At 44.0% G+C, this 25,113-nt stretch overlaps 1 protein-coding gene across 1 annotated transcript in view; it reads right to left on the reverse strand.

Moving 5' to 3' along the window:
* The window catches only part of LOC138266661 (pyroglutamylated RF-amide peptide receptor-like), a 1,190,446-nt gene that overhangs the window by 813,123 nt on the left and 352,210 nt on the right, over window positions 1-25,113 (reverse strand). The gene's annotated exons all lie outside the window — the stretch shown is intronic.

A 25,113-nucleotide genomic window follows, 5' to 3' on the forward strand; every position in this document is an offset into this window, starting at 1 on the left:
ATGTGAATGACACAACTCAGCTCCCTTTGTATGTGACTGTCTATAGGTAATGCACAAAGCCCAGCTGACACCCACCCCAGAAGTGTATTCAGAGACTTTCTAAAAGTGGCACTTTCAGTCTTACAACTTAAAATCCAATTTGACGATAAGTTGATTTTAAATTGTGAGTCCAGAGACACCAAACTCTAAATATCTCTCTTGTCCCAATTGGAAATTATACTTATAAAATGTAATTATAAATTCCAATGTTAACCTATGTGATATATACTCCTTGCAGTAGTGAAAAACTAACTTGAGATTGTTTCACTAACTGGGCAAGTAAAACTTAAATGTAGGGGTCCAACCTTTTAAATACACTGCATCCTGCCCAGGGCCTACTTTAGAGGTGACAGATGTATTAATAAGGAAGGTTTGGTCCTGTCAAGTGGGTGAACTTGTCAGGTTGACATGGCAGTTTAAAACTGCACACACAGGCCCTGCGATAGCAGGCCTTAGTCCTGATTAGAGAGTTATTAAAGTGGGTGGCACAACCAGTGCTGCAGGCCCACTTGTAGCATTTAATGTACAGGCCATGGGCACATGTAATGCACTTTACTAGGGACTAAAATTAACTATGCCAATTGTGGATAGTGCAGTGTTACTGTGTTTTGGGGGAAGAGCACAGGCACTTTAGCTCTTATCAGCAGTGGCAAAGTGCCCAGAAATCTAAATAGGGGTGTACAGGGAGCTCCAAAACTCGGCTAGCCCTGCCAGCAGAGGAAATCTCACCCGGTGCGCTCTGCAGCCCAGTGTGGGCTGCAGCATGCACCGGGGCAAAGGAGGGAGGCAGCCGCAGCAGGGAGACTCATTGCTGTCGGACAACAAGGAGAGGATTCCCCCTGGGAAGACCCACAAAGGTGTTTATCTCTTTTGTTGTCATTGATTGTGTACACTGGTGCACAAACAAGGACTGAAATGGCAGTTTTCACTGTCTACGGCCCTGGCCATTTCAGGTCTCCTGTGCACCGGCCTGTCCTGTGTTCACTGCTCATGGGACAGGCCAGTGCACAACAGGCCTGGCAGCTTTCGCTACCTACGGCCCTGGCCTGAATTCAGGTCAGGGCCGTAGGCAGCGAAAGAAAGCTGCCTTTTCAGGCCTCTTGTGCACTGGCCTGCCCCGTGTGCAAGGCTTTGCGGAAGTCCACAGAGTTTTTTTTCAACTCTGAGGAATTCTGCAAAGCCGGACTCCATTCACCCCACCCAGGCCTAATTCTACAGCCGAGAAGTCAGCAAAACAAGAGGTCAGAAGGCGAGACGTTTAGGATAAATCAGGAGGCCAGGTTTAACAGTTCTCACTCATGTTATTATGCAAATATGTGAACATTTTATTACAGTTCGTGTACAAAATGACTTCATTTTGATGTCTTCGTTCAGTTTCTTTTTTCAGTGTTTGGTTTTGTTCATTTATTGTACATGGCGCTCCACTATTCTCTCCCATGCTTTTTTTGATGCACACTCTAGCTTCCGGGCTGTTATCCACAAAATGGTGCAACTGTGTTAGAATAAATCCTCGGGGACCATTGTTCTCCATTATCCTATTAAAGAGGAAAGAAGCAAAGCAGACTGGCTGCTGAACAATTCTACAGCAAAACTCTATTCTTCAATAAAAGGCATACACAAGAAAACAGTCCACACTGATGGCCCCTATGGTGCTGAAGATGGAGTCATAGAAGATGCTTCACGCAGAAGAAACATGCAAGTGGTAGCAGAGGAGCATCCAACTTTTCTAACTCAGATGTGAAGGGGTAACCTAAAATCGAGTAGGAGAAATAATGCATCCTTCACCGTAGACGGTGCACGGACAGCATACATTATGGTCCGTTCTTCCCCTCACCCATCACATCACGAGATTGAAAATCAATGAAACCCTTCCGATGGATAGCAGGAAGGCCGCAGGAACGAAATGGAATCCATTCATCAGCGCAGGTAATAAAAAACGTAATGATGAAATGGACTTAAAAATAAATAGCCCTTAAGGGAAACATTCCAAGCTGTCTGCTTAGTACTGTAAATGGAAAAACGAACTAATACTGTTGAGAGTACAAGTACAAAACACAAGAAGGTGACCGATGAAAGCCAGCTAATGGTAAAAGGAAAAGTTGGACAGTTTGAAAAAAAACACAAGCACTGTCCAATGTTGAAATACCTGGCCTTGCAAAGAAGCCCAAAACTGGCATAATGACCGATGTGAAAATATTTTCTTGGACAGTATTAAAGTTTGATCAAAATAACCAAACAATGAAATAAAAAAATAATAAATATTGAATTAGTCCCAAAGAATGTGCCGCACTATGCAGCATCATTTTGGATTTAATTGCCCTATAACTTAGTCATCCTTGCTGTAAAAGTAAGTCTTTCATTGCCACATACATCCAGTTGCCCATCCATTAAGGGACGTAGTCTTTGAGGAACAATAACTCCCGTGGGCAACATTAATTGAGTGGGCAGAACAAGTCTTCATATTTTAAGTGTGCCTCATTCTGTTAGTCATTGTATGTTGACTTCAGTCAACAGGTGCTAAAAACAAGAAAGGTCATCTGAGGAAGTGTCAGAGACCTAAGAATCATCTCCAATAGTCCTAGATATTAACAGCGACCCTAAGCATCAGGGGCCATATTTATGGCCTGGTTTGTGCCGCTCTTACACTACACAATGTGCTGCAAGAGTGACACAAACCTTAAGTGAGGTTTATGAAGCCACTCAAGGCCACCTTGTGTAAACTGCATGGCTTTCATAAATTTCGAGTAATGTAACTCATTGCAAATCTCTGTGTTACATTACTCTGAGCCAGGGAGGCATTTATATGGGTGTTCTGTTGGTGTCCCCTGGATTTTGATGTATTCCCAGATTTACAAGAACTTGTAAACCTGGGAATGTGTCAGAATTATAGGCCTCCCCAGGAGAGGCGTAACGAGGAGAAATATGTTTATTTCTCCTCGTTTCTTCCATTTTGCAGAATGCAGCACACATAGGAAGAGGAAAAGCCTCTCTGGATTGTTTTTGTGCAGGAAGGTGTCCTTACTCACTGAGCCACTCTGCAGTTATAGTTAGGATTCCCAGAGATAGGAATTTCTCAGATTTTTGATCGGTAATAACCTTGCTTCCATTTGACCCATCTACACAAAACTTTACACACCTATTGACCTATTGCTTTTTCTACCACGGCAGATGATGCAAAGTTTTGTGGTTATTAATTAATGGGGGTTGCAAATTAAAAAGGGGGTTCCCAAAACACATTTTTCCAGCAATGGACTTTTTAGCCAGGCATGGCAGCAAACTAGCTGAATGGATTTTGATGAAATTTGTAAGGAATATAGATTCTGGTCTGTAAAGGATTCATTTAGCTATTTCCTGAAAATCTGTTGAGAAGTTTTACAGTTATACAGCGCACAATCTTAGCGAAATTTCAGGCCATAGTATACCGCAGTAATGATTGCCTTCACAAAACTTAAAGGCAGCCATCTTGATAGGGCCACACTTTGGATGTGTTCTGGGTTATGGCCAAATAGATAGGTAAGTGGTAGGTTTTATTGTTGATCCCTATTTATTACCACTTTATTAAAGTGGTAATGGGTAGGGAAGACTATTTATATTTTTCCACATATTAAAAAAGGTAATACCTTTGTGAATAGCAAACAATTGTAAACTTACGCAAAAATGTAAGTATATCTTTGTGAATAAGGCCTTAAAATGTTAACACTACTGAAAAAAAGTAGATCTACTGCCAAAAAGAAACCTTTACACACCAAGATCAATATTTCTGACACATTTAATCTAAATTTGTTTTGCCATTTCAGGCTACATCTGTTTAAACAATTCCCAGTGACACAACACACCACTCCACTCTAAGCCACTCCACTGTAAGACACGTCATTCTACGACACCCCACTCCACTCCACAACAGTTCACTCCACTCTGTGACACTCCATGCCACTCCACTCTACGGCACGACACTCCACTTTACGACGCATCACTCTGCGGTGTTCCACTCTATGTCACTTCACCCTACACAATTCAACGCTATGCCACTTAACTCTACACCACTCTGCTGTATGCTACGCCACTCCATGCTATGCCAATCTACGCCACTCCACTCTACACTATTCCACTCTACGCTCCTTCACTCAACACTCTACACCACTCCACTATGCCATTCCACTCTGCACCTCTCCAGTTTATGCTATTCCACTTTACACCACTTCACGGTACACCATTCCACTGTTGGCTACTCCACTCTACTTCACTCCACTGTATGCTGTTCCATTCTTCACCACTGAACTCTATTCCATTCCAGTCTATGCCACTCCACTCTACGCTATTCAAGTCTACGTCACTCGACTCTACACCACTCCACTCTATCCCACTGCAGACTATTCAAGTCTATGCCACTCTGCTGTATGCTGCTTTGATCCACGCCACTGCACTCTAAGCTATTCCACTATATGCCAAACTCTACGCCACTCCACTTTTCGCCATTCTATTCTACACCACTCCACAGTATGCCACTCCACTCTCTGCGATTTCTACTCAACACCACTTCACTGTATGCCACTCCACTCTACCCCACTCTACTGTATGTCATTCTACTTTATGCCACTCAACTGTATAACACTCCATTGAATGCTATTCCACTCTATGCCACTCCACTCGATGCCACCCCATTCTATGTTATTCCACTCTATACCACTTTTTCTGTATGCCACTCCACTCTACACCACTCTACTCAAATCTACACCTCTTCACTCCACTCCACTCATCGGTATTCCACTTCTATGCCATTTTACTCTATGCTTTTTCACTCTATGTCATTGCAATCTGTGTCACTCTACACCACTCCATTATATGCTCTTTCACTCTACATCACTCCACTCTATGCAGTTCCACTCTACGCTACTACACTTTAATCCACTCCACTTTATGGTATTCCACTCATCCCTCTACTTTATACTACTCCACTCTATGCCATTCAACTGTACACCACTTCACTCAGTGCAACTCCACTCTGTGCCACTCCACTCTATGCTATTTGATTTTATGCTATTCCACTCTGCGCTGTTCACTGTGACTAGCGAGTTGCCAATAGTGTGAACATAGGTGCGCGAGTTACAATTATTTGAAGGTGGTGCATAAATTATCAATTTAAGATGCAACTATAATTTTAGAGTTTTTAATGTGCGTGTACTTTAAGTTTGGTTTGTACAGAAAGTATAAATACAATTGTATTAATTTGAAGGGGGTGTTTTGAAAGGAAATCCCTCTTTTTGTAAGTTCACCCCCACATTTTTGGGCTGATGCTGCTGGTCTTTCGACTCTGAGAGTACTGTGAGGCCTGGTAACCAGACCTCAGTGCCAGTGTTCTAAACCCTCTCAATGGCAACTACTGACTTACTTAGAAGTCTCTAGTAAATGGTACCCAGGGTACCAAGGGCATGTAAGGCAAAGTGTCCACCTAGAGCTACAGCACTGATTGTGACGCCCTGTGTGTGACAAAGTACAAAATTACTCCCAGCCTACTACAGCAGACTAGAAAGCCAGTGCTTGCACTTTCAGTTCAACTTTGCCATTCAAACTAATGGCAAAGCCACCTCTTCCCTTAACAATATTTTTCGGTCTGACCTAAGGAAGGCCTATAGAGCCCCACGGCAGAAGCTATATATTATTAAGTGAGACATACATTTTTCATGTGTCTTTGCAGCATCACTTCCCAAATTGTCGTTTTGCTTTGGAAAAGTTAGTAGCTCCATTGGCTAGTACATGTACACGTGTAACAAAACTTGAGGGGACCAATCTACTAAGTACATCAAGGGGGCCCGCAACCCTGTGAGGAGCTCCCAGGCAGGGGCCCACCACCTGTGCACAGTTTACTGTGCTTAGGGGGACCCCTGGAGCGCGGGCCCACGTGCATCATGGCTGTGGGGGTTATTGTTATGCCAGTGCAGTACAGTGTTACCGGCTGGTACCCCAGCCTCGCTAACTTCTGAATGGGACTACCTAACGAGGTACTGTAAGGTATAAAATTAATTGTGGCATTAAACCTCACCTGATGACCAGGTTGACTTTAATGTCACTATTAAAGTAACACAACTTTTAGAAAGTGTCCACTCTAAACCCAGCTGGTCCATTGGCCTCACATGGACACTGGGAAACAGAAAGCTTTCTGCCCACCTGGGGAATAGTGTGAACGACTCCCAGGCGTAGGAACAATAGCAGCCCATGATAGGGTAAGGTGTTGCCTCCCCTTAGCAGGAAGCCATTAAGGACGTTGGCCCAAAAGGCAAGCTTCAAAGGGGAAGCAGCATTTGGTGTGCAAATGGAGATATCTTTCCTGAGGGGATCTCCTTTGATCAAGTAGGCAGGCTGGAGACAAGGCCATCGAGAGAAGACCAGTGCCCAAACTTTTTTCCTATGGGCATGTTGCCCTCAGATAGCCACACTTCTAGGATGGGCTACCAAGCTTCTCACAGTTGGGAGATGGTTCAGACATCTTGAGGATGGCTAGAATAGTGCACCCTGGGATTACCACATGCAACACTTTGCTGGAAATTCATCACACAAAGGGTGGGGACATGGTATCCCAGTGGAGGGTGACTGCTTGGCCCCCTCAGGGCACTTTCCTGGGATAAATATGACACCCCTGGAAGAAGGCTTGTGACAAGTTTATGACGGTGAACCATTCAGCATCACATGGAATCTGAAACAAAATCACATCTGGATTTGGTACTACACAACAACATTTTATCACAATGTCATTTATTTTTCTCAGATCCTGGACAATCCGAACTTTCCCACAGGGCTTTTGCAAACCCATTGTCGGTGAATTGCATGGGCTCCTCAACACTTCTTTCAAAACCCTCAGATTTACAAATTCTGCAATTATGGGAGCAACCTTCTCAATGATGTCCTGTGGCATGTGGCACTGGGGAATCTGGGGAAAAATTGTGTTTGGCTTTACCGGAACCTTAACTGGCTCAACTCCCTTTATCAGGCCAATGTCTTTCCCTGTCAAATCCCACACTCTCTCTTTGACCGTTCCCTGTAAGTCAGGAAGAAGATCCTTTGCTGGAAAGAAACTAATCAGAGGGTACTCCTCACTTGTCATCTCACACCCCGTCTCTGGAGCTGAGTCATCCTCATCTTCACTGTCCATCTGTATCTTGAATTCATCATTTGAGCAAGTTATCAAGCACCTTGTTTTACACAACAAGTCTCTTTCCAATAGGGATACTGGACTTGAATCACAGACTATGAATTTTTGTAATCCTTTCAAATTGGCAATTTTAACCTGATCCGGTTCTGTAATTGGATTGGTCAAATACTGATTCGCTACTCCTACAATCTGGACCGTTTTTCCTGAAAGGGGCAGGTTTGGGACTTCTGCGGTCCTCACTGTAGAGTGTGTAGCTCCTGTGTGAACCAAGAAGGAAACTTTATGACCAATTACTTTTCCCTTCACATATGGACCTTTCTGATCTACTTCCAAGGAGGCTGCAGGCACACATTCCTCTTCATCAGAACACTCTCTCACCCAATCATTGTTTATTCCATTCTCACGATTTAACGGTAATTGGTGTACTGTGTTATTACTCTGGTTAAGCCTTTGACCTGTGACCTGTTGAGGAAACAACACCTGCTGCTGTTCCATTGGGGCCTGAGGTATTTGATTTGCTGTCTAGGTACCATTTGAACCTGCTGTTGCATTGGCTGCGACTCTGTCATCTACACACGTGGCATTTGCACCTGCTGCATTGGTTGAAAATGTTGCATTTGATTCACATTGCTTTGAAAATTTGGATTATGACCTCTCATTCTTGGTCCTCTAATATTTTGGAATGAATTGATGTCACTTGTTTGCTGAACAATATCTTCCTGTACCATCATCGGACACTCCCACTTCCAATGTACGATCCCTCCACAAGTGTGACATGGCAACAATCTCTTCATTCCTTGTACATCATTCTGAACCACTACAGTACCCAAATCGGGACTACGGTTTCCATTTCCAGTTCCTCTGCGACCTCTGCCTCTCGTATGATTTTGAAATATTACATTTCCCTGCTGCTGCTGCTGCTGCTGCTGCTGCTGTGGAAAATTTCCCTTCATCCCTGTTTGTGCAGCTCTCATCTGCATCACCATCGCCTTTTCTTTGAGCTTTCTTTGCTTCAACTCAATCTTGTCACTACAGTACTTTCTTTCTTTGTAATACCTCATCAATCGGTTTTGCTAGCCAGCAATCAAATGACTCAATCATCTGGCTAATTTCAGGTCTCAATCCTTCTACAAATCGAAACACAAAATGAATTATGTTTTTCGGCTCAATTGTCTCAGTACCACTGTAATGCTTAAATGCCTGCAACAATCTCTCATAATACGGATGTATTGACTCCTTTGCTTTCTGAGCTGTCTATTCTCTGGCAGTCAATGTTTTTGGGCAAAGTTCTCGTTTTCAAAAATGGATCACTTTGTAGTAATATTTCATGAACTCAGGAAATGGTGCACCTGTAATCGGATCTCTCTCTGGTTCGTTTGTCGACCAATCTATCCTCCTCTTGCACTCTGTCCATAAATCAGCTGGAACTAGTGTCTCTCATACAGTGTTCAAATCCTCCCAGAGGCATTTTGCAAGTTTCACAAGCCTGTCTGTCTGCTGGTACCATTCTACTGGTTTCTCTCTCAACCTGGGATAGTCATTTGGAAAAGACAGAATGTCACTTCTGCTCCAAGGGACATGAACAAAACTCTCTCCTGGAATCTCTCTCGTTGGTAAAATTTTCACCAGATCCTCAACCTGCTCCACATTTACAGTAAGATTTGCAGAATCCCTTTTCCTTTTACCTCTCTTCTTCACCCATCTGCCTTCCAACTTGTTTAATGCTCCCCATGTCTGGACACTTTGGAGTAACTCCCTAAGGTGTGCTTCCATTCCTGCAGATCTCATATGTTCAAAATCTAAACTAGAACTTCTCTTCAAATGTTTTGTATTCTCTATCTCTATTCCATACTTCTCTGACAAGTTTGCTAACTTCTGATGTACCGCACTTGCCTTTCTTGTAATTTTCGGACACAAATATCTCAATTCTGCTTCGGTGTAAAATTCAAGTCTATTCACACCCATGGTTCCTTCAATAAGCTCACTTGCTTCCATCCCTAGTCTTGTATAGTTCAAGTACTAGTCTACCCTAGGAGCACTCTGCAGGGTATTCAGCTTACCTAACTATTCAGTCTACTGCTGGGCAGTCAAACCTCGTAGCGAAATGTTGTTGGGCTGATGATTTGGCAATGACTGAACAACTAGATTTGGAGACTGCGGTGTCAGTAATTTCAGGCTATGACTGATGTTTGAACCTGTTCTAGTATTCGGAGGCATCCCGAACAGACCAAGGTCGAACAATGATCCTGTTCCGTCAAAGGTCAGTCCCACAGGAGAGACTATTCAACTATTTTCATTGAGTTCTCTCCTCATTAATTTCTGACTCAGGACTCCCTGTCCATTTGTACTGTTATTTTCCTGTGTGAATAAAGGTGCGATTGGACCAATGGTGACAGGTACAGATACAGCGTTTGGGCTTGGTCTAATGCTCATGTTCTGTGGGTGCATAATTCCCGTATTCTCGATCATCAGTACAGGCATATCTATCTGTCTGTGTACCTGTTATAGGAGTGTGCTTTGTCATTGCTTGTAACTGCACTTGAGGCAGTAAGAGAGGAGTTGGTTCTGTCTGAACCAATGTCGGTTTTGGGAAAACCTGGCCTGTAGGCACCATTAGGTTTGTGGCAGTTTCCACAATGGGTACATCAGGGTAAATTCTCTGGACATTCGGCTGTGGCATCTGATTGTGTGCTACCGGTGTAGTAGGCAGATTAAGACTGCTCTGCATTGGGCTCTGTGTCATGCTCGGATTAATCTGTACTGGAATCGTCGTCATGTTACCCAGTGTCGGTGCTGAAGGGTTTACACTAGTGTTCGGATCGCTCTCTTGTGCTGCATATGGTGGGGGACGATTTCTTAATAATTGTAAAATAAACTCATCACCATCAGACTCTTCCTCAAGTGTTAAAGATCTCCTAGACTCCTTTGATCTCCGCTCCCTACTCTGGGAAAGGCTTCTATTTGTCTTTCTGGTGACTTTCCTTACTTCTCTCTCGCTGTCCTGTGTAACTGCCGGAAACAATTTAATCCCCTGTAAAGTCTTGGTTCTCCAAAATTTCTGATCACTGTCCCATCTAGCCTCCACAAGTGTATTTTCTGCCTTTCTCATCCTCCTCTCAAACTTCTGTTGCTGTTGCTGTCTGGCAACTAATTCCCAGATTGCCAAAGATTCGAACTGTGCAGCTCTTGGAGGAGGATTCAAGTCATATAGCACCCTCCTCAAATTCTCCAAGCTCCTCAAATTAAATGTTCAATGGGCAGGAAATGCTAAACTCTCATTTTCTCTGCCACTTTGGAGCATTGTTACAGCTAAAAACATAGTGCAGCACCCTTTTCTTCTATCACAATGTAAGCTGGTGTACCTTCTGGCAGTGCAATATCTCCTATACTAGTTGTATTGTACGTATCTCCCCTTAGGGCACTCGTTAAAGCTTTGGAAAATTTAATTTCTGTGACCTTTATGTTATTCTAAATCAAATCAGGAAGTGACTTTTAATCCCAGAATCCTCTTCACCAACCTTCTCAACCAATTGTGCTTCACGGTTGTCCACCAATCCGTGCACGACCCTTCTCACTAACCAACCTATCTCAGTGCGGCTCTAATGACGTCACACTCACACATACTGCGGCTGACAAAGTCTTGCGGCTGTCCTCCTAACCTCAGATTCACACTAGACTAATGCAAAATTATTGTGATCACTACACAAAATCAAAATCCAATTTGTCCGTTTACTACAGGTAGGGTAACACAATCGCTTCAGAAACCTTACAGATTTTTCACTGACAGCATTTCACTCTAGCAGCTACCCTTTCTCAGTTTCCCTGACTCGCAAGCAAAATTCGACCTGCAAATTTTACTCTCAACTGATCAGTGGGTCTGTCCTAGTACACATAGGACTCGCCAGATCTCAGTTGAAAAATTATTTTGCTCACTTTGACTCACACTCTGACTTGTCGACCATGCCTAATTGACCTATTAAACCAGACAAATTACAATAAAAAACAAGTGTCTCATACACTTTTCAATATACTCCAAAGACTTAGACCATGCAGGGTCCGTACACCAACAAGCAAGTGGACAATTGTTTAGCACAAAGCACCACAAACATGTGAAGTTCGACGACTTCCCTACTCTCACACTTAGGAGTATGCACACTCATTCTACAACTTCATTTGGCATACGCAAACTCCCGAAACTCTCACAAACATCACAATTCACCTGCAATTTGCATAAGTTGTGCAAGCACCAAAACCTATTTCATTCACACTGTCACTAGAACGGCGGGAACATCCTCAAACAATCACTGGCTAGCTCCAAGGTTCTGGGAAAGTCATTCTAAGTATATGGGCACATTATTTCTCCACTTTGTATCATTGAATCTGAAAAATCCAAACTTTCTGCGAATTTTCTCTTTTAGGGGCCACCCATGTACGGGCCCTCTATGATGGGTTCTTAAGGAGACTAACCATCCTGTGCTACCATCTCTGTTAGCGCGTCTGAACTTATTTGGTTAATTGAAACTAATTTATAAGGGGACACGTTTGTAGGTCGATGGGCCTTTTGACTGCACTTAGAGTAGTTCCCACCATGAGACTCCATACCAACACAAATCAATAGCATTAATAATCATAAAATTCAGTAATTTTCACACATCATGACCTTTCGATCATGAATAACCACACCTTATGTAAAAGTTAAAATGTTTATTTCCCTATATTAACAATGCTAATATCATGTAATGTAGTCTCAAAATCAAATGATAGGCATACATAAACAATACTGGCTGCTCAAATCTCCTAAAGAATCTCAATTTAATCAAAGCTTGGACAACTACACATTCTAAGGTTCCGGTACAAATCAATAGCAAGAATAACTGTGCAAGAGAAATGGCATGCATTTAGATTCAGCAAAGAAAAGGCATTAACTTGTATTATGTGGAGTAAACATCATCAGTGAGTAACCTAACTAAACTTCAGATTACAATAGCATGTTTGGACTTCATGCAAAACAATTTAGTCAACCCAAGTTTGGAAAAACATCTAACTATGGCTCTGCCAAAATTAGCAGTTGGTACCTAGAGACAAAGGCAAATAGACATAACTATCAGTAACATTGCCTTGTACCTTGCCTCAGTATGGTTCAGCAAGCTGTGACAGTCTCCTTCAACTGGACATTGGTTTGATTAGCAAGGCATCGGATTTCAGCATTAAAGTTCAAGATAGCAAAGTCTCTTCATGCAGTTCAGAAAGAATAATATCTAAATGCTCAAGAAGAATGGGGAGAAATGGCTAAATGGCGCATCTCCTCTCTGTGCAGTCTGGCTAAGTTAGATTCCCTAAAACTACTTCTCACATTGCTATTGGTTAAAGAATTGTACATTTACGTTTAGTCCAATTAAAGTAGAACCCCAAATCTAAGAATTTACTAGGCCACTGTTCACTTGTTGATGATTGTCTCCTCTTCTCCTGTTCCCGTTGTTAAGCTCGTCAGGAAATGAACTTGTATCAGCTTATACTCCAGTCAGTGCATCCATTGTCTGCTCCTGGGAAGGTCATCTTTACACACACTAAGTTATACAATGTATCCCTAGCTAGAACACCATATTCTAGCAAGCAGTTCTCATGGGAAAGAATTCTAGTTACTAACATTCGGTCCAAGCAATGGAAAATCACAATTTAATTCTCTAAAGCAGACATTTTAATTCTCTTAAGCAATACAACGTGACATGAGGCCGTGAAACCAGGCCCAAGATCTTGCTAAAATAAGGCCTATGATTAATAAAGCAAATACATAACACATAACCATTAATATGACATACTACTACATTAATCCAAATATGAGCTCAACATTTTACATTAATAAGCTGTGTTATTAAGTACACTTCGTGGATATTGATTGTCACTCAAGTAAGCACATTTTTTAAATGAGTGTATCATTGCTTTACATTAACTAATTTTCTATGCAGATTCAACACTCACAATACATGAATATTCATTAGTAAAAATTCAGCATCAACAATGGCTAACTTGAAGCAAATACTTTCCAAAATTCACCCCGTTTTGACCACAGATCCAATCACGAAACAGCAATTTCACTCCCAAAAATCCCCTGATCGAGATACTCTTTCCCACTGTCACTACGGGTGTGAAAAGCTATATGTAACTCGCCTGGTACATTACAGACGTGATGTGGCATGGCGCATATATCCCCTGCCACCCACCTACAGCAGCTTTCACAAACTTTCAAAGGTGAGCATGTTTCAGGCAGATCACTCTGCAGATTATAGCACACAGTGCTGATACGACAGAGCGGTGCTCTATGCCATGCGATTACGAGTTTATGGAATCCCACGCTCTCTTGGCTGCTTCTGTGGAAGGGGACGGGGGAAGTTTACAGAGGACAAGAACAGCTGAAAGCAGAGGTGGGTTGGGATCAGAGATAGGCCCAGGCACCCCAAAATAAAGTTCCACATTTGCAGATTGTGCCTTTTCGCAAGACACTGCTTCAGTGTCTTGAGTTGTATGAAAAGAATGAGGGAGTGGGGAGAGTCTAAAACAGGCATGGCCAAAAAAAGTGAACTTGAATTATTTCCAGTAAGTATTGTCCATGCATTTAAAGATGTGGTTTAAAACATGTGAACTGAATTCCTGTGCCGGACCAGTGTTTGGGAAGCTGGCTGTGAGTTGTTTTGGCTCAAGACAGTGTTCCCACGTTCATCATTAGAAGATGAGCAGAAAACCATGAAAAATTTACCAATTAGGGAAGCCATAATTAGAGAGGTAGCAGTAATCAATGCTTCCTTGAACCCTTCCAATACAGTATCAAAGTCCCAGTAGAAAGAAATGTTCCCAAAAAGCCACATATTATCCATCACTTTTATTTTCATTAACTTTTGTTTTCTTAAATTCACTGAGATAAAAAAATGCAAAAGTTGCCAGCATTTCTTGTGCATGGATTAGTTCACATGGGTAAACCACACCTGAATATCAGTGAGGCCAATTCTGTTCAGGTCCCATGCCCCTGATCAATCTGCATACTTTAATGTGCACATAGCCGTCCCAAGTCATTTGTTTATATCGAAAGGCCGGCCCAGCAGTGAACTGAGAATAACACCTTCAGCGCATTGGAAAAAGGGGATTAACAGAGTCCCATCTGCCTCCAACCACAGACTTCTGATAAAGGCCGCTCAGGCACTCACTGGGCCGCTAACAGCATCTGAGCAGGACAGGCCATTCCCAAATCGGTCACAATGCCTCCCAGAAATCGGCCCATAGCTGCAACTCAGACACTGCGCATCACCCACTGCTCAAGTACCTGCATTACAAATCCGACCCTTGCTGCAAGCCCTACAAACACAATTTACTCAGTGACTATATCAGTAACAGCGCCAGCTGAATCTCTGATTTGATTAAATGAAGCAGCAAGAAATGGTAAAACTGCTCCTGATCTACTGGTCTTCTCTGGCGGCCTCTACAATTAATTGAGGTAGCCTTTTCTGTGGGGTGGCCTCGCCTACACACCATCCCAACCTGCATGCCATGCCTTGCTAAAGTAGGGATCACTGGAATTATGCAGCAGAGTAGGACTAAATTATGTAATATGACTGACTACATTTTGCATCAAGAAAAGGCAAATTAAGTGGCATAATGAGACACATTTTGTGATAGTATTACTTCATTATTTTGTCACTTTTACACATGGCAACATTGTCTGGGAAAGATTTAACCTCATTAGTACCAGTTTATCACCTTAATACACTAATATGCAACTGAAAGATGATTAGTCAACCTTTGGCGTTGGCCTTTTGTGGCACAGTGGAACTTGTTGCAATGTATCTATTAACTTTTGATCCGTTTGAGCAAGAAACGTTTTTTGTTAATATCTGAGGATCATGCAGCATATGATGAATTATGAGGCAAATGCAGCAGACTCATACTTATGCAGAAAACGTCATGGCCGCAGATCCACATAATTTCATTGGCCCTGCCTATAGTCCAGGTCTGTCTTTCATGTTAGGAGCAAACTAGGAGCTCAGCGGAGAAGATCCAGAGCTACAGCGACTAAAAGCAGACAATACACTTTTTTTAAACTTCTTTGTGATCACTTCTTGAATTAAGAAAGCACCTTGGGGCACCCAGGTTGCAGATCGGCAACTAGGAAGCCTATGTACTGAGGCATTCAGTTGCACAAGCTCTCGGCTATTTTATGCCAAGGCTGAAATGCCACTCCTACCATGTAGGATTGCCCTCCATGATTGGTTGAAGAGGGCACCTTTTTGGTACACTTCACAAAAGTGCTAACAGTTACTAAGGGGTTTACCTCTCAGAAAGGAGATCCTGTATATTGGTGTTAAAGGCAATGGAGAGGCTGGTGAGCACTAGAAGTAGTGTTTCTTGAGAGAAATTTAACAATTGCATTTTGATGGAACAGGAGCTTTTGGTATTGTATTTTGGATGTTGTGTTCAAAACCTGAAGCATTCTGTCTTTTCTTGTGGCCCTTACTCTGCTTGCTTCGAGTAGGTTATAAACAACTGTGTTGCCTAATTTGTGTGTAATAAAAACATTTTGAACAGAAACTAGTGCTGCTAATAATTCAATATTGTATGTTTTTATGATGTTGATTTCAGTTGCCGACGTTCTGAGGTAAACAGTGTCATTCTCCTCCCCCTCACTAGTCTAGAGTGTAGGGTTGGAAACAAGTTTCCAAATTGAGAATCTCCTCCAGATGGTGAGGAGTGTGGCCTTTGACATTCCTGCTGTGCATCCTGGATCAGCATCTTTTAAGGACTGTGCAATCATTAAACAATTGTTGATTAGTTACAATTTGTTTCCAGGGAATACGTCTAATGGGTTCTATAGTTTTCTCCCTCCAACCATGTCAGGTCATGACCACAACTGTATACAAAATCTCAGATTGGATAACTCAGTGCAGTTTGCTGCTAAACAGACTTTATCATATGAAATACCATAAAGGGACCGGCAACCCTATTCAAAGCTACCAGTATACTGAAAACCATAAAATTGAGCATCTGTCTTTCATGCGTCATCATCATCCACCACACTGCTACACACCGCATCCCATAATACAAAAACTGCACTTCAGTGGTCATGGAAACGTTTCCCACATAGGATCAAAACAAAGACAACATCCTTCCAACCACACACACTATATGGTGTAGTGTGCTACCCATGTAGGCAAGAGTTTCAGTACTCCACATAGGGGTAATAAACGCTTTATAAGTGCTGCAATACAGTGTGATACAATAAGCTGGTTGTGGTGTTCCCACTCCCAGCCTTTTACAACATACAAAAGGGTGGAGTAAAACAAGATGGGCCATATTTATACTTTTTGACGCAAAACTGCGCTATCGCAGTTTTGCGCCAAAAAGATTAGCACCAGCTAACGCCATTCTGAAGCGCCATGCGGGCGCCGTATTTATTGAATGGCGTTAGCCGGCGCTAGCAGACCGGCGCTGCCTGGTGTGCGTGGAAAAAAACCACGTACACCAGGCAGCGCCGGCGTTGGGGAAAATGGCGTTAGGGCGTCTTAAAATGGGGCAAGTCAGGTTGAGGCAAAAAAATCGCCTCCACCCGATTTGCGCCATTTTTAACGACGCCCAGACGCCATTTACATGACTCCTGTCTTAGTAAAGACAGGAGTCATGCCCCCTTGCCCAATGGCCATGCCCAGGGGACTTATGTCCCCTGGGCATGGTCATTGGGCATTGTGGCATGTAGGGGGGCACAAATCAGGCCCCCCTATGCCAAAAAAAAAAAAAAAAAAAAAAAACATTATACTTACCGGAACTTACCTGAATGTCCCTGGGATGGGTCCCTCCATCCTTTGGTGTCCTCCTGGGGTGGGCAAGGGTGGCAGGGGGGGGTCCCTGGGGGCATGGGAGGGCAGCTGTGGGCTCATTTTGAGCCCACAGGTCCCTTAACGCCTGCCCTGACCCAGGCGTTAAAAAGAGGCGCAAATGCAGGGTTTTTTGCCCGCCCACTCCCGGGCGTGATTTTTGCCCGGGAGTATAAATACGACGCATTTGCGTCGCAGTCATTTTTTTAGACGGGAACGCCTACCTTGCATCTCATTAACGCAAGGAAGGCGTTCACGCAAAAAAATGACGCTCATTCCTCATACTTTGGCGCTAGACGCGTCTAACGCCAAAGTATAAATATGGCGTTAGTTTTGCGCCGAATTTGCGTCAAAAAAAACGACGCAAATTCGGCGCAAACGGAGTATAAATATGCCCCGAAGTGTCTAATCCTACTCTCTTCCCATCTTGTCAAAGGCTGAGGTGGGGCCTGTATATGTGAATCCACCCCAGCCTCTGACACTTGCAGCAATTCATGTCACCAACGTAAGTCCTACCATCTTCAAAGTTCACCAGCTGCCACTGCTTTAAACACTGTACACGTTTCTTTCTTTCGCCATCCATGAAATATGATATTCTACGTACATACTACAGCTATCTCTGCTTAGGCGTCGCCTCCTCTATCATCTATTTTGAATATCTTTATTTGTATTTATTTTACATAAGACGAATATAACAAGTGACTGGAGTGTGGCACATTACAGGTAATGCAGTTTAGCAAGCAGGACAAGATACCACACGATTCGCAAGCAAGCAGGACAAGGTATCACAAGACTCCGAAGCAGGACGAGTTATCACATGATTCGCAAGCAGAACAAGATATCACAAGACTCGCAAGCACGATGAAATGTCACATGATTCGCAAGCAGGACAAGGTATCACATAATTCGCAGGCAGGACAAGGTATAACATGATTCACAAGCAGGACAAGATACCACAAGACTCCCAAGCAGGACAAGAAATCACATGATTTGCAAGCAGGACGAGGTCTGAAATGATTTGCAAGCAGGACAAGTTATCACATGATTCGCAAGCAGAACGAGGTGTCACATGATTTGCAAGCAGGGCGAGGTATCACAAGATTCACAAGCAGAACGAGGTATCACATGATTCGCAAGCAGGACGAGGCATCACATGATTCACAAGCAGGTCAAGATATCACTAGACTCCCAAGCAGGACGAGATATCACATGATTTGCAAGCAGGAGAAGGTATCACATGATTCGGAAGCAGGGCAAGGTGCCACATGATTCGAGTATGGGAGTCATGGAGATGAGCACTCATAAGGCATGTGTTCACTTGTTAATAAAATAGTGGGCATAAAAAACATTGCCTAAACTGCTGTTCACACAGGGCAATATACATAGACTGCAACTATCTTTGCCTTCGCTTTAGTGACTGGAATGTACGAGCCGTTACCGTAGCACATTGCTGAGACCCTTAAAATCCACACAGATTTCAGGAGGGGGGTTAATTCAGACCTTTGTTCCTTGGGGAATAACACCCTTTACCACTTGAAGGGAATGTAAAGCCCGAGCATATCGGAGACGCAAGCTACTGCAGATTGTAAAAAGAGGGGTGTCGCAATATATGTTGATAAGGCTGAGAGATAAGAAAATATTATGTCTGATCATCACTTAAATATGAAACAGCTCATCTCAAACACAATCGCATCATTCACCTGCCAGTTTTCTATTCCTGGTCCCTTATTTTTAAACCCACGCATCAGACTAATTGTGCACTTTTGTACTTGAAGATTGCAAAGAGAAAGGGGGCTTGAAGAAGCCATGCATAGAACAAGTTCCTGTAAGCCCAGTGTTGACTGCTGCCCCCACCAGCGAGAAAATGCATCACTGTCTTCCCAAGCAGCGTATGTCACAAAAAAAAGCACACCCAGCAGTGCACTCTAATCTTTGCAGAAAACCCAGCAACATTTCAGCACGAAATAAATCTTAAACTTGTTTTTTGGCCTTGTTTTGTTTCCAACTTCAACTTTAAAATAAATACTGCATTTGCTATTAACAGTGACCTCGGGACGTTGATGTAAAACAGCAGCCATGTCGCAATGTATTCAGACTGCGTGCACAAAGGCCCTGGTGGATATAACAGCCTCGTATCGCCACCCTGAGGGGGTCGATGAGTTGCTGTTGTGTTTGATTGGCAGGTTAAAAACCTGGAATTAGGAAACGAAGAGTCAGCCTTTCTTCGTTCCTGGAAGGAAAGGCATGTGGAACTTTGAAATGAAATTCAGTAGCATACTCTTCCTCCTAAATTCCTACATACATGATTGCAAGCAAGTACTTCCTTCACCTGCCCCCTCTTCCCCCAGGCCCTTAATGTCTAGACTATGTATGCCTCCTTCTGCTTTCTGCAGACAGCGGGCTCCACAAATCTCTGCCCACGCTTGAGGCACCTAGTGATAGCCTATTAGAATTCAGGATAGAACAGGGGCCTGACTCTTATTCTTCACCCCTGCTCTATCCTGACTTCTGATAGGGTTTAGGGTGAGTGCATCACCGCCCATGCAAGCTTCTATCTGTAGGCATGCTGCACTGCACAGGGCGTGTGAAGCATGTCTATGGATTGTGGATGTCAGAGGGGAGCACAAATGAAAAGCACCCATCAGAAGGGGCATAACACATACCCGGCAGCCCCCGTGCTGCAGGGAGACCCCCTAGCCCTCTTGAGCCCAAGGCCAAGGAACATCTGTAAGATATTATTGAATACTGGGCCCCTCATCACATTTTGCAGGGGAGGGGCATCACTTTGCTTTACGCCATTGCCTTCAGACCACTGACTTCGGACAAGCGTAGTCCAGGAAGTCCTGCTGATTCCATCTCTCCTGTGCTTCTGACATGCACACTCTAGCTGTCAACAGTGCATACCTCCAATAGAACTGTCAGTTTTTATATTTACATTTTCTGCTGCTAGAAGCTGAGAAGCTTCTCTTTCTGTGCTGTGCTGGACAGGAGGGGCAGTGCCCTTTCGCCCCTACGCTCCAGGAACCACCTCTAATATTGCACTTTGAGTTATTTATCATTGTTTGGCTTTTTCATCAATTTCATTCCCTTGTTTCTTATTTGATGACTTCTCTGTTCTTGTCGGGTTTGTCCCTCCCTTGGAGCATTGCATTATCATCCTTTTGACTGGATCACTAGTATTCTTCTGTATAGAGTGGCCAAGCACTCAAGTGATACACAGGTATGTCTTGTTTATTAACTAAATTGCCATTTGATAGTTAATTCATATCATGCAGAAAAAACAAATGTCTACTATCATAGTTCAATCACTGTGGATGAAGTGGGTGGTTTCCAGAATCAAAGAGACATAGGGGGTGATTCTGACCCCGGCGGTTCCTTACCGCCGGGGCCAGGGTCGGCGGGAGCACCGCCAACAGGCTGGCGGTGCCCCGCAGGGCATTCTGACCGCGACGGTTTTGCCGCGGTCAGAAGTGGAAAACCGGCGGTCTCCCGCCGGTTTTCTGCTGCCCTGGGAATCCCCATGGCGGCGCAGCTTGCTGCGTCGCCATGGGGGATTCTGACAGCCCATACCGCCATCCTGTTCCTGGCGGTTCTCCCGCCAGGAACAGGATGGCGGTATGGGTTGTCGTGGGGCCCCTGGGGGCCCCTGCAGTGCCCATGCCAATGGCATGGGCACTGCAGGGGCCCCCGTAAGAGGGCCCCACATTGTATTTCAGTGTCTGCATTGCAGACACTGAAATACGCGACAGGTGCCACTGCACCCGTCGCACCTTCCCACTACGCCGGCTCAATTCTGAGCCGGCGTCCTCGTGGGAAGGCTCTTTTGCACTGGGCTGGCGGGCGGCCTTTTGGCGGCCGCCCGCCAGCCCAGTGCAAAAGCCAGAATCACCGCAGCGGTCTTATGACCGCGGAGCGGTGTTCTGGAGGGGGGAACTCTGGCGGGCGGCCTCCGCCGCCCGTCAGGGTCAGAATGACCCCCATAGTCCTTCCCATTTTCTAGGAGTTTAAATCCACAATGCTTCTCTCAGTTTCTTTCTCTCAGAACTCCAATAAGTCATTTTGAGAAGGTCAGGGTTCTTGAAGGTGTAGGAAAAGCATGTATCAATAGATACATTCAAACTACCATCTCATCTCACTTCTTGCCCTCTCCTAATGGTTGTGGTTCATCACAACCAGCCCCTTGGTATCACTTACTTGCCTGGAAGGTAGAGGTAAAAACTGGTAGCAGTGGAGATGTCCTCACTCCTATTCTATTCCATTTACTAAGGGCTCTTTTCCTCTTACCTCATGGGGAGTGGCTGCCCGCCCTCACCCGTGTTACTTGGAAGGGAGAGATACCTAACCTTTGACTACCCCTACGATTCTACCCTTTTTTACCTAGGTTGGCTGAGCGGTATCCCTTCTCCCTGGGCCCTGCCCGCTACTAAAAGAGACTACTCACATCTTCTTGCAACAAAATTTAACATGGCATGTCCAGTGAAACCTCCTAGGCCAGACCTCTATATGGGTTTCCTCCCTGACCAAAGACTCCCTACTTCACTTTCCACAGGAGCCCCATGAACAACGGAATAAGACAGAGCTCTGCCTTCACTGGGGTGGCAGTTTTATCAGGTTTTCATCAAGACTGGACTAGCCATACTGGGCATCGAGTGTTCCCCCTGGAGGCTGGAAGGGCGAGGGGCTGCTTTTGTTACTGGGGGGCTGCCTTAGTAGCAGTGCATCCTTTTTAAAAAGCACTGCAGAGTTTCTTGTATATCCAACAGTTTTCAGGCAACAATAAAAGTGCCAAGATAACTCTAGTGATGAATGTACCTGCTGGAGAGAGATTGGAATTTTGCCTAGTGGCAGTTTTGACTCATCTGAGGTAGTGCAGAGGGTTAATATGCCTGCTGCAAAGAATATGTACTATGAAGATTGCAGAACAGTATTTTATGTGTGTAGCTTAGTGGCTTACTGCTTTTGTGATAGAGACCCTTTTGATACTGTGCAGTTCCTAAGTTACAATCATAATCTAGTACTTTGAGCTATGAACTGCCATGAAGAAGCTGCATGCAAAGTGTTTGGTACAAGTTAGAAAGTAATGTTTTTTTCCCAGTCTTTGATTATCCTAAGTTTGTTAAAAAATGGTTTATTTGGGTAGAAGTAATTTATGTTTAGTAAGATCAACCCTAACCACTCAGTTACGGTTTGAATTCAGGGTTTATGCATCCCCAGACCAAGCACTCTTAAAAAATGCCTATGAGTATGGATGACATGTGAATTCTACACCTTATAGTCCCCTTTGTCAACATTTTCTGTTCGCTGATTTAAACACACATGATTAATTTTTTATGTATGTTGGTGTGATGTAAAGTGTTCCAACACCCTATGCTGGTAAGAGAAGCGCTATAAAACAAATGAAATACATGCGAGAAAAGGGCAAAGGAGAGATGAGAGGCATTGTAAGAGGGCAATGGTGATGGAATCATTGAAGAGCCCCAATAAACATTTCTGTATCCTGGTGCACTGTAAGGTCATCATTTACTGTGATTTAAAAACAAAAACAATTGAATATATAATGAAAAATGTGTTGTAGAATGCACTGTTTTTGCCTCCTTTTCCCAAATTTTCTTGGGGGGAGAATCCCCAGTCCCCATTGCAGTGGTTAGGCACACTCACTATGCACCCTATGGGGACCGGTCTGACAAAATTTGCTGGGGCTGCTTTAGGGTCCTAGTTTTCAACAGCTGTCTGCCTCGATTCCCTGAGCCTTAACAACTAGGTAATGAGATGTAATATGGTTTGACCTGAGAGAGCTTATGTATATGTTCTTCACTCCTTCCTTCAGTCTCCAGTTGGGGATGATCTCTGTTTAGATGGCATGCAGTCTGCCTCTTATGCTTTCCACTGCTTACATTCTGAGAACTACTTTTACTTTTGCCTTCAGGATACCATGCAAGTGCATGTATTTTCTTGCTCTCTAGTGTGTGCTGTTCCCGCACTAAAATCACTGCTCCCCTAGCCACCTTGTGTTGCTCCCTCATCTCACCCACATCTTGTCCATTGCTTCCCTCGCAACTCTACGTTTTCTGCTATCGCCACTTATCAGTGCTTACTCCGCTCCCCTGCCCACCAACAGACACAATTGCTCCTCTCGCCCTGTCTCTTTCTTTTTTTAAATGATGACATTTTTTGGAGGGCCCTGGAGATGCAATTTGCTGCTGGTCGCTCTTTTCTAAAAAAGAAAAATGCACTTTTGTGCACTTTTTATAGGTTCTTAGTTTATCATTCAGCTATTTTGGAAAAGTAAAGGAAATCAAAAAACAAAATGGCCACCTTGCATGAGGGCACAGTAGTAGTGATGCAGGGGCCGCCGCAGACTCTTTGAACTGTTTTCTTTTTATTTCCACACGCTGTTTTGCATATACAAAAAAAGCCAAGGCTTCTTCAGAAAGCATTTAGGAGCAAATATACATAGCCCTTTACGCTGCCTGCAGCCCCGGCGTATGCCGGGTCAACTGTTTTACTGACCAAGCAGCATTTTTCGGCTGCTGTGGACCCAGCACAGACAAGGAAAACAACAGAAACAAGCCTATCTAGTTCCCTCACTTCAGGGAAAACCACAGACAGCACTTCGCCACAATGCCATGCAGCACGCTCTGCAGAAACCAGAGTTCCATAAAGTTTGCTTGAAGGGGTGCATAGAAGGTTGTGTCCGAGCCCGGCCAGTGAACAACAACTGACTTTTCTAAGTGAATGCAGGATCTTACTTCTTCTGCTCCTGTTATCCTCTGGCACGAGCAAACACGTGACTTCACAGATTGCTTGACACATCTCAGCATGACGACTTATTTTCTTCCAAAATGCTGACGTGCTGCAGGTGTCTACAGTGGCCATGAGTGACATGGGAAGCACAAAAAAAGCAAAAGTGGTTTGTGGTCAGTACAAAAAGGTTTGCTCAAACCTAATCATAAGATGAAAGAGGTAGTGTCATTTGAACTAGGGGACTGATTATGAGGCATGCATTTCCAGTAGTGATGAAATGCACTGAGATAAAAAGAAATGGCTTGTTATTCTAATAATATGTATTTTTCTGCTTATGAGCTACTTTAGGGGGATTTGTGGTAGTAGAAAATTACAATGGATAGCTAATAATAGCGAGAACAGAGGACAGTGCTAGCAGGGCTGCAAAGAGGGAAGGAGAGGCAGGGAAGGAGACCCGAACAGGAGAGCGCATTAAAGAAGCATAAGAGAGCATGGAAAAATTGACAATAACAATGATAAGGAGAGAAATAAAATAAGAAAGAGGGTGGGGGAGATGGAGAGTGCGGGGTAGAGCTAAAAAAAGTAACATGAAGTCCCCTGTTAGCAGAAGCAGGACTGCCAGGACTGTAATTTGATTGGCTACTGTTTGGAAGAGTAAAGATAGAGGAAGCATTATCAGAAGCCTCCGGTCCTGACAGGGAACCTGCCACTATTCTAGGTTTCCAGGGCGCCAGAGAGGCTGGACTGAAACTATGACAACCTTCACAGTCCATCTTTGGTTAGTTGAAGGCTACGTGCACGAGACTTGACTTCAGGCACAGCTCGCGCAGGTCGCTGCTCAGCTGCTATGCCATGTCTGCTCTGGTCCTGATGTTATTCACCTGCTGGCGTCTGGGCTGCTCTCTTTACAGCCATCTCCTGGCCTGTTGGTTCCGGGAAGGGGAGGTCCGGGTATATAGAGCGCGGGGAGTGGGGGGGGGGGGGGCGTGGGGGGGAGGAGGGGAATGAGAATAACCAGCTGGAGCTCCAGCTAGATTGTACAGAAGAGGTCGCAAGACACAATGGCAGTTATTGTCGAGTCTTTACAATATGCCATCCTCGCTGAGGGCCCAGGTGAATAGCAATTTTCTTATTTATAATTGCGTGCTGTTCGGCTGGGAGAGTTATAGGAATCTATCTCCACCTGTCCGCCCTTTAATATGTATTTTGTAAGCTCTAACTGCCCAGTAATTTAGCTCTAAAAACACAAGAAAACACACGACTAAATAAAAAAAAACAGATGAACAATGCTGGTCTACTTGCTCGCAAGTAGTATGCTTTGAAATA

The sequence above is a fragment of the Pleurodeles waltl genome, chromosome 11, assembly GCF_031143425.1.
Source record: "Pleurodeles waltl isolate 20211129_DDA chromosome 11, aPleWal1.hap1.20221129, whole genome shotgun sequence".
Taxonomy (NCBI): domain Eukaryota; kingdom Metazoa; phylum Chordata; class Amphibia; order Caudata; family Salamandridae; genus Pleurodeles; species Pleurodeles waltl.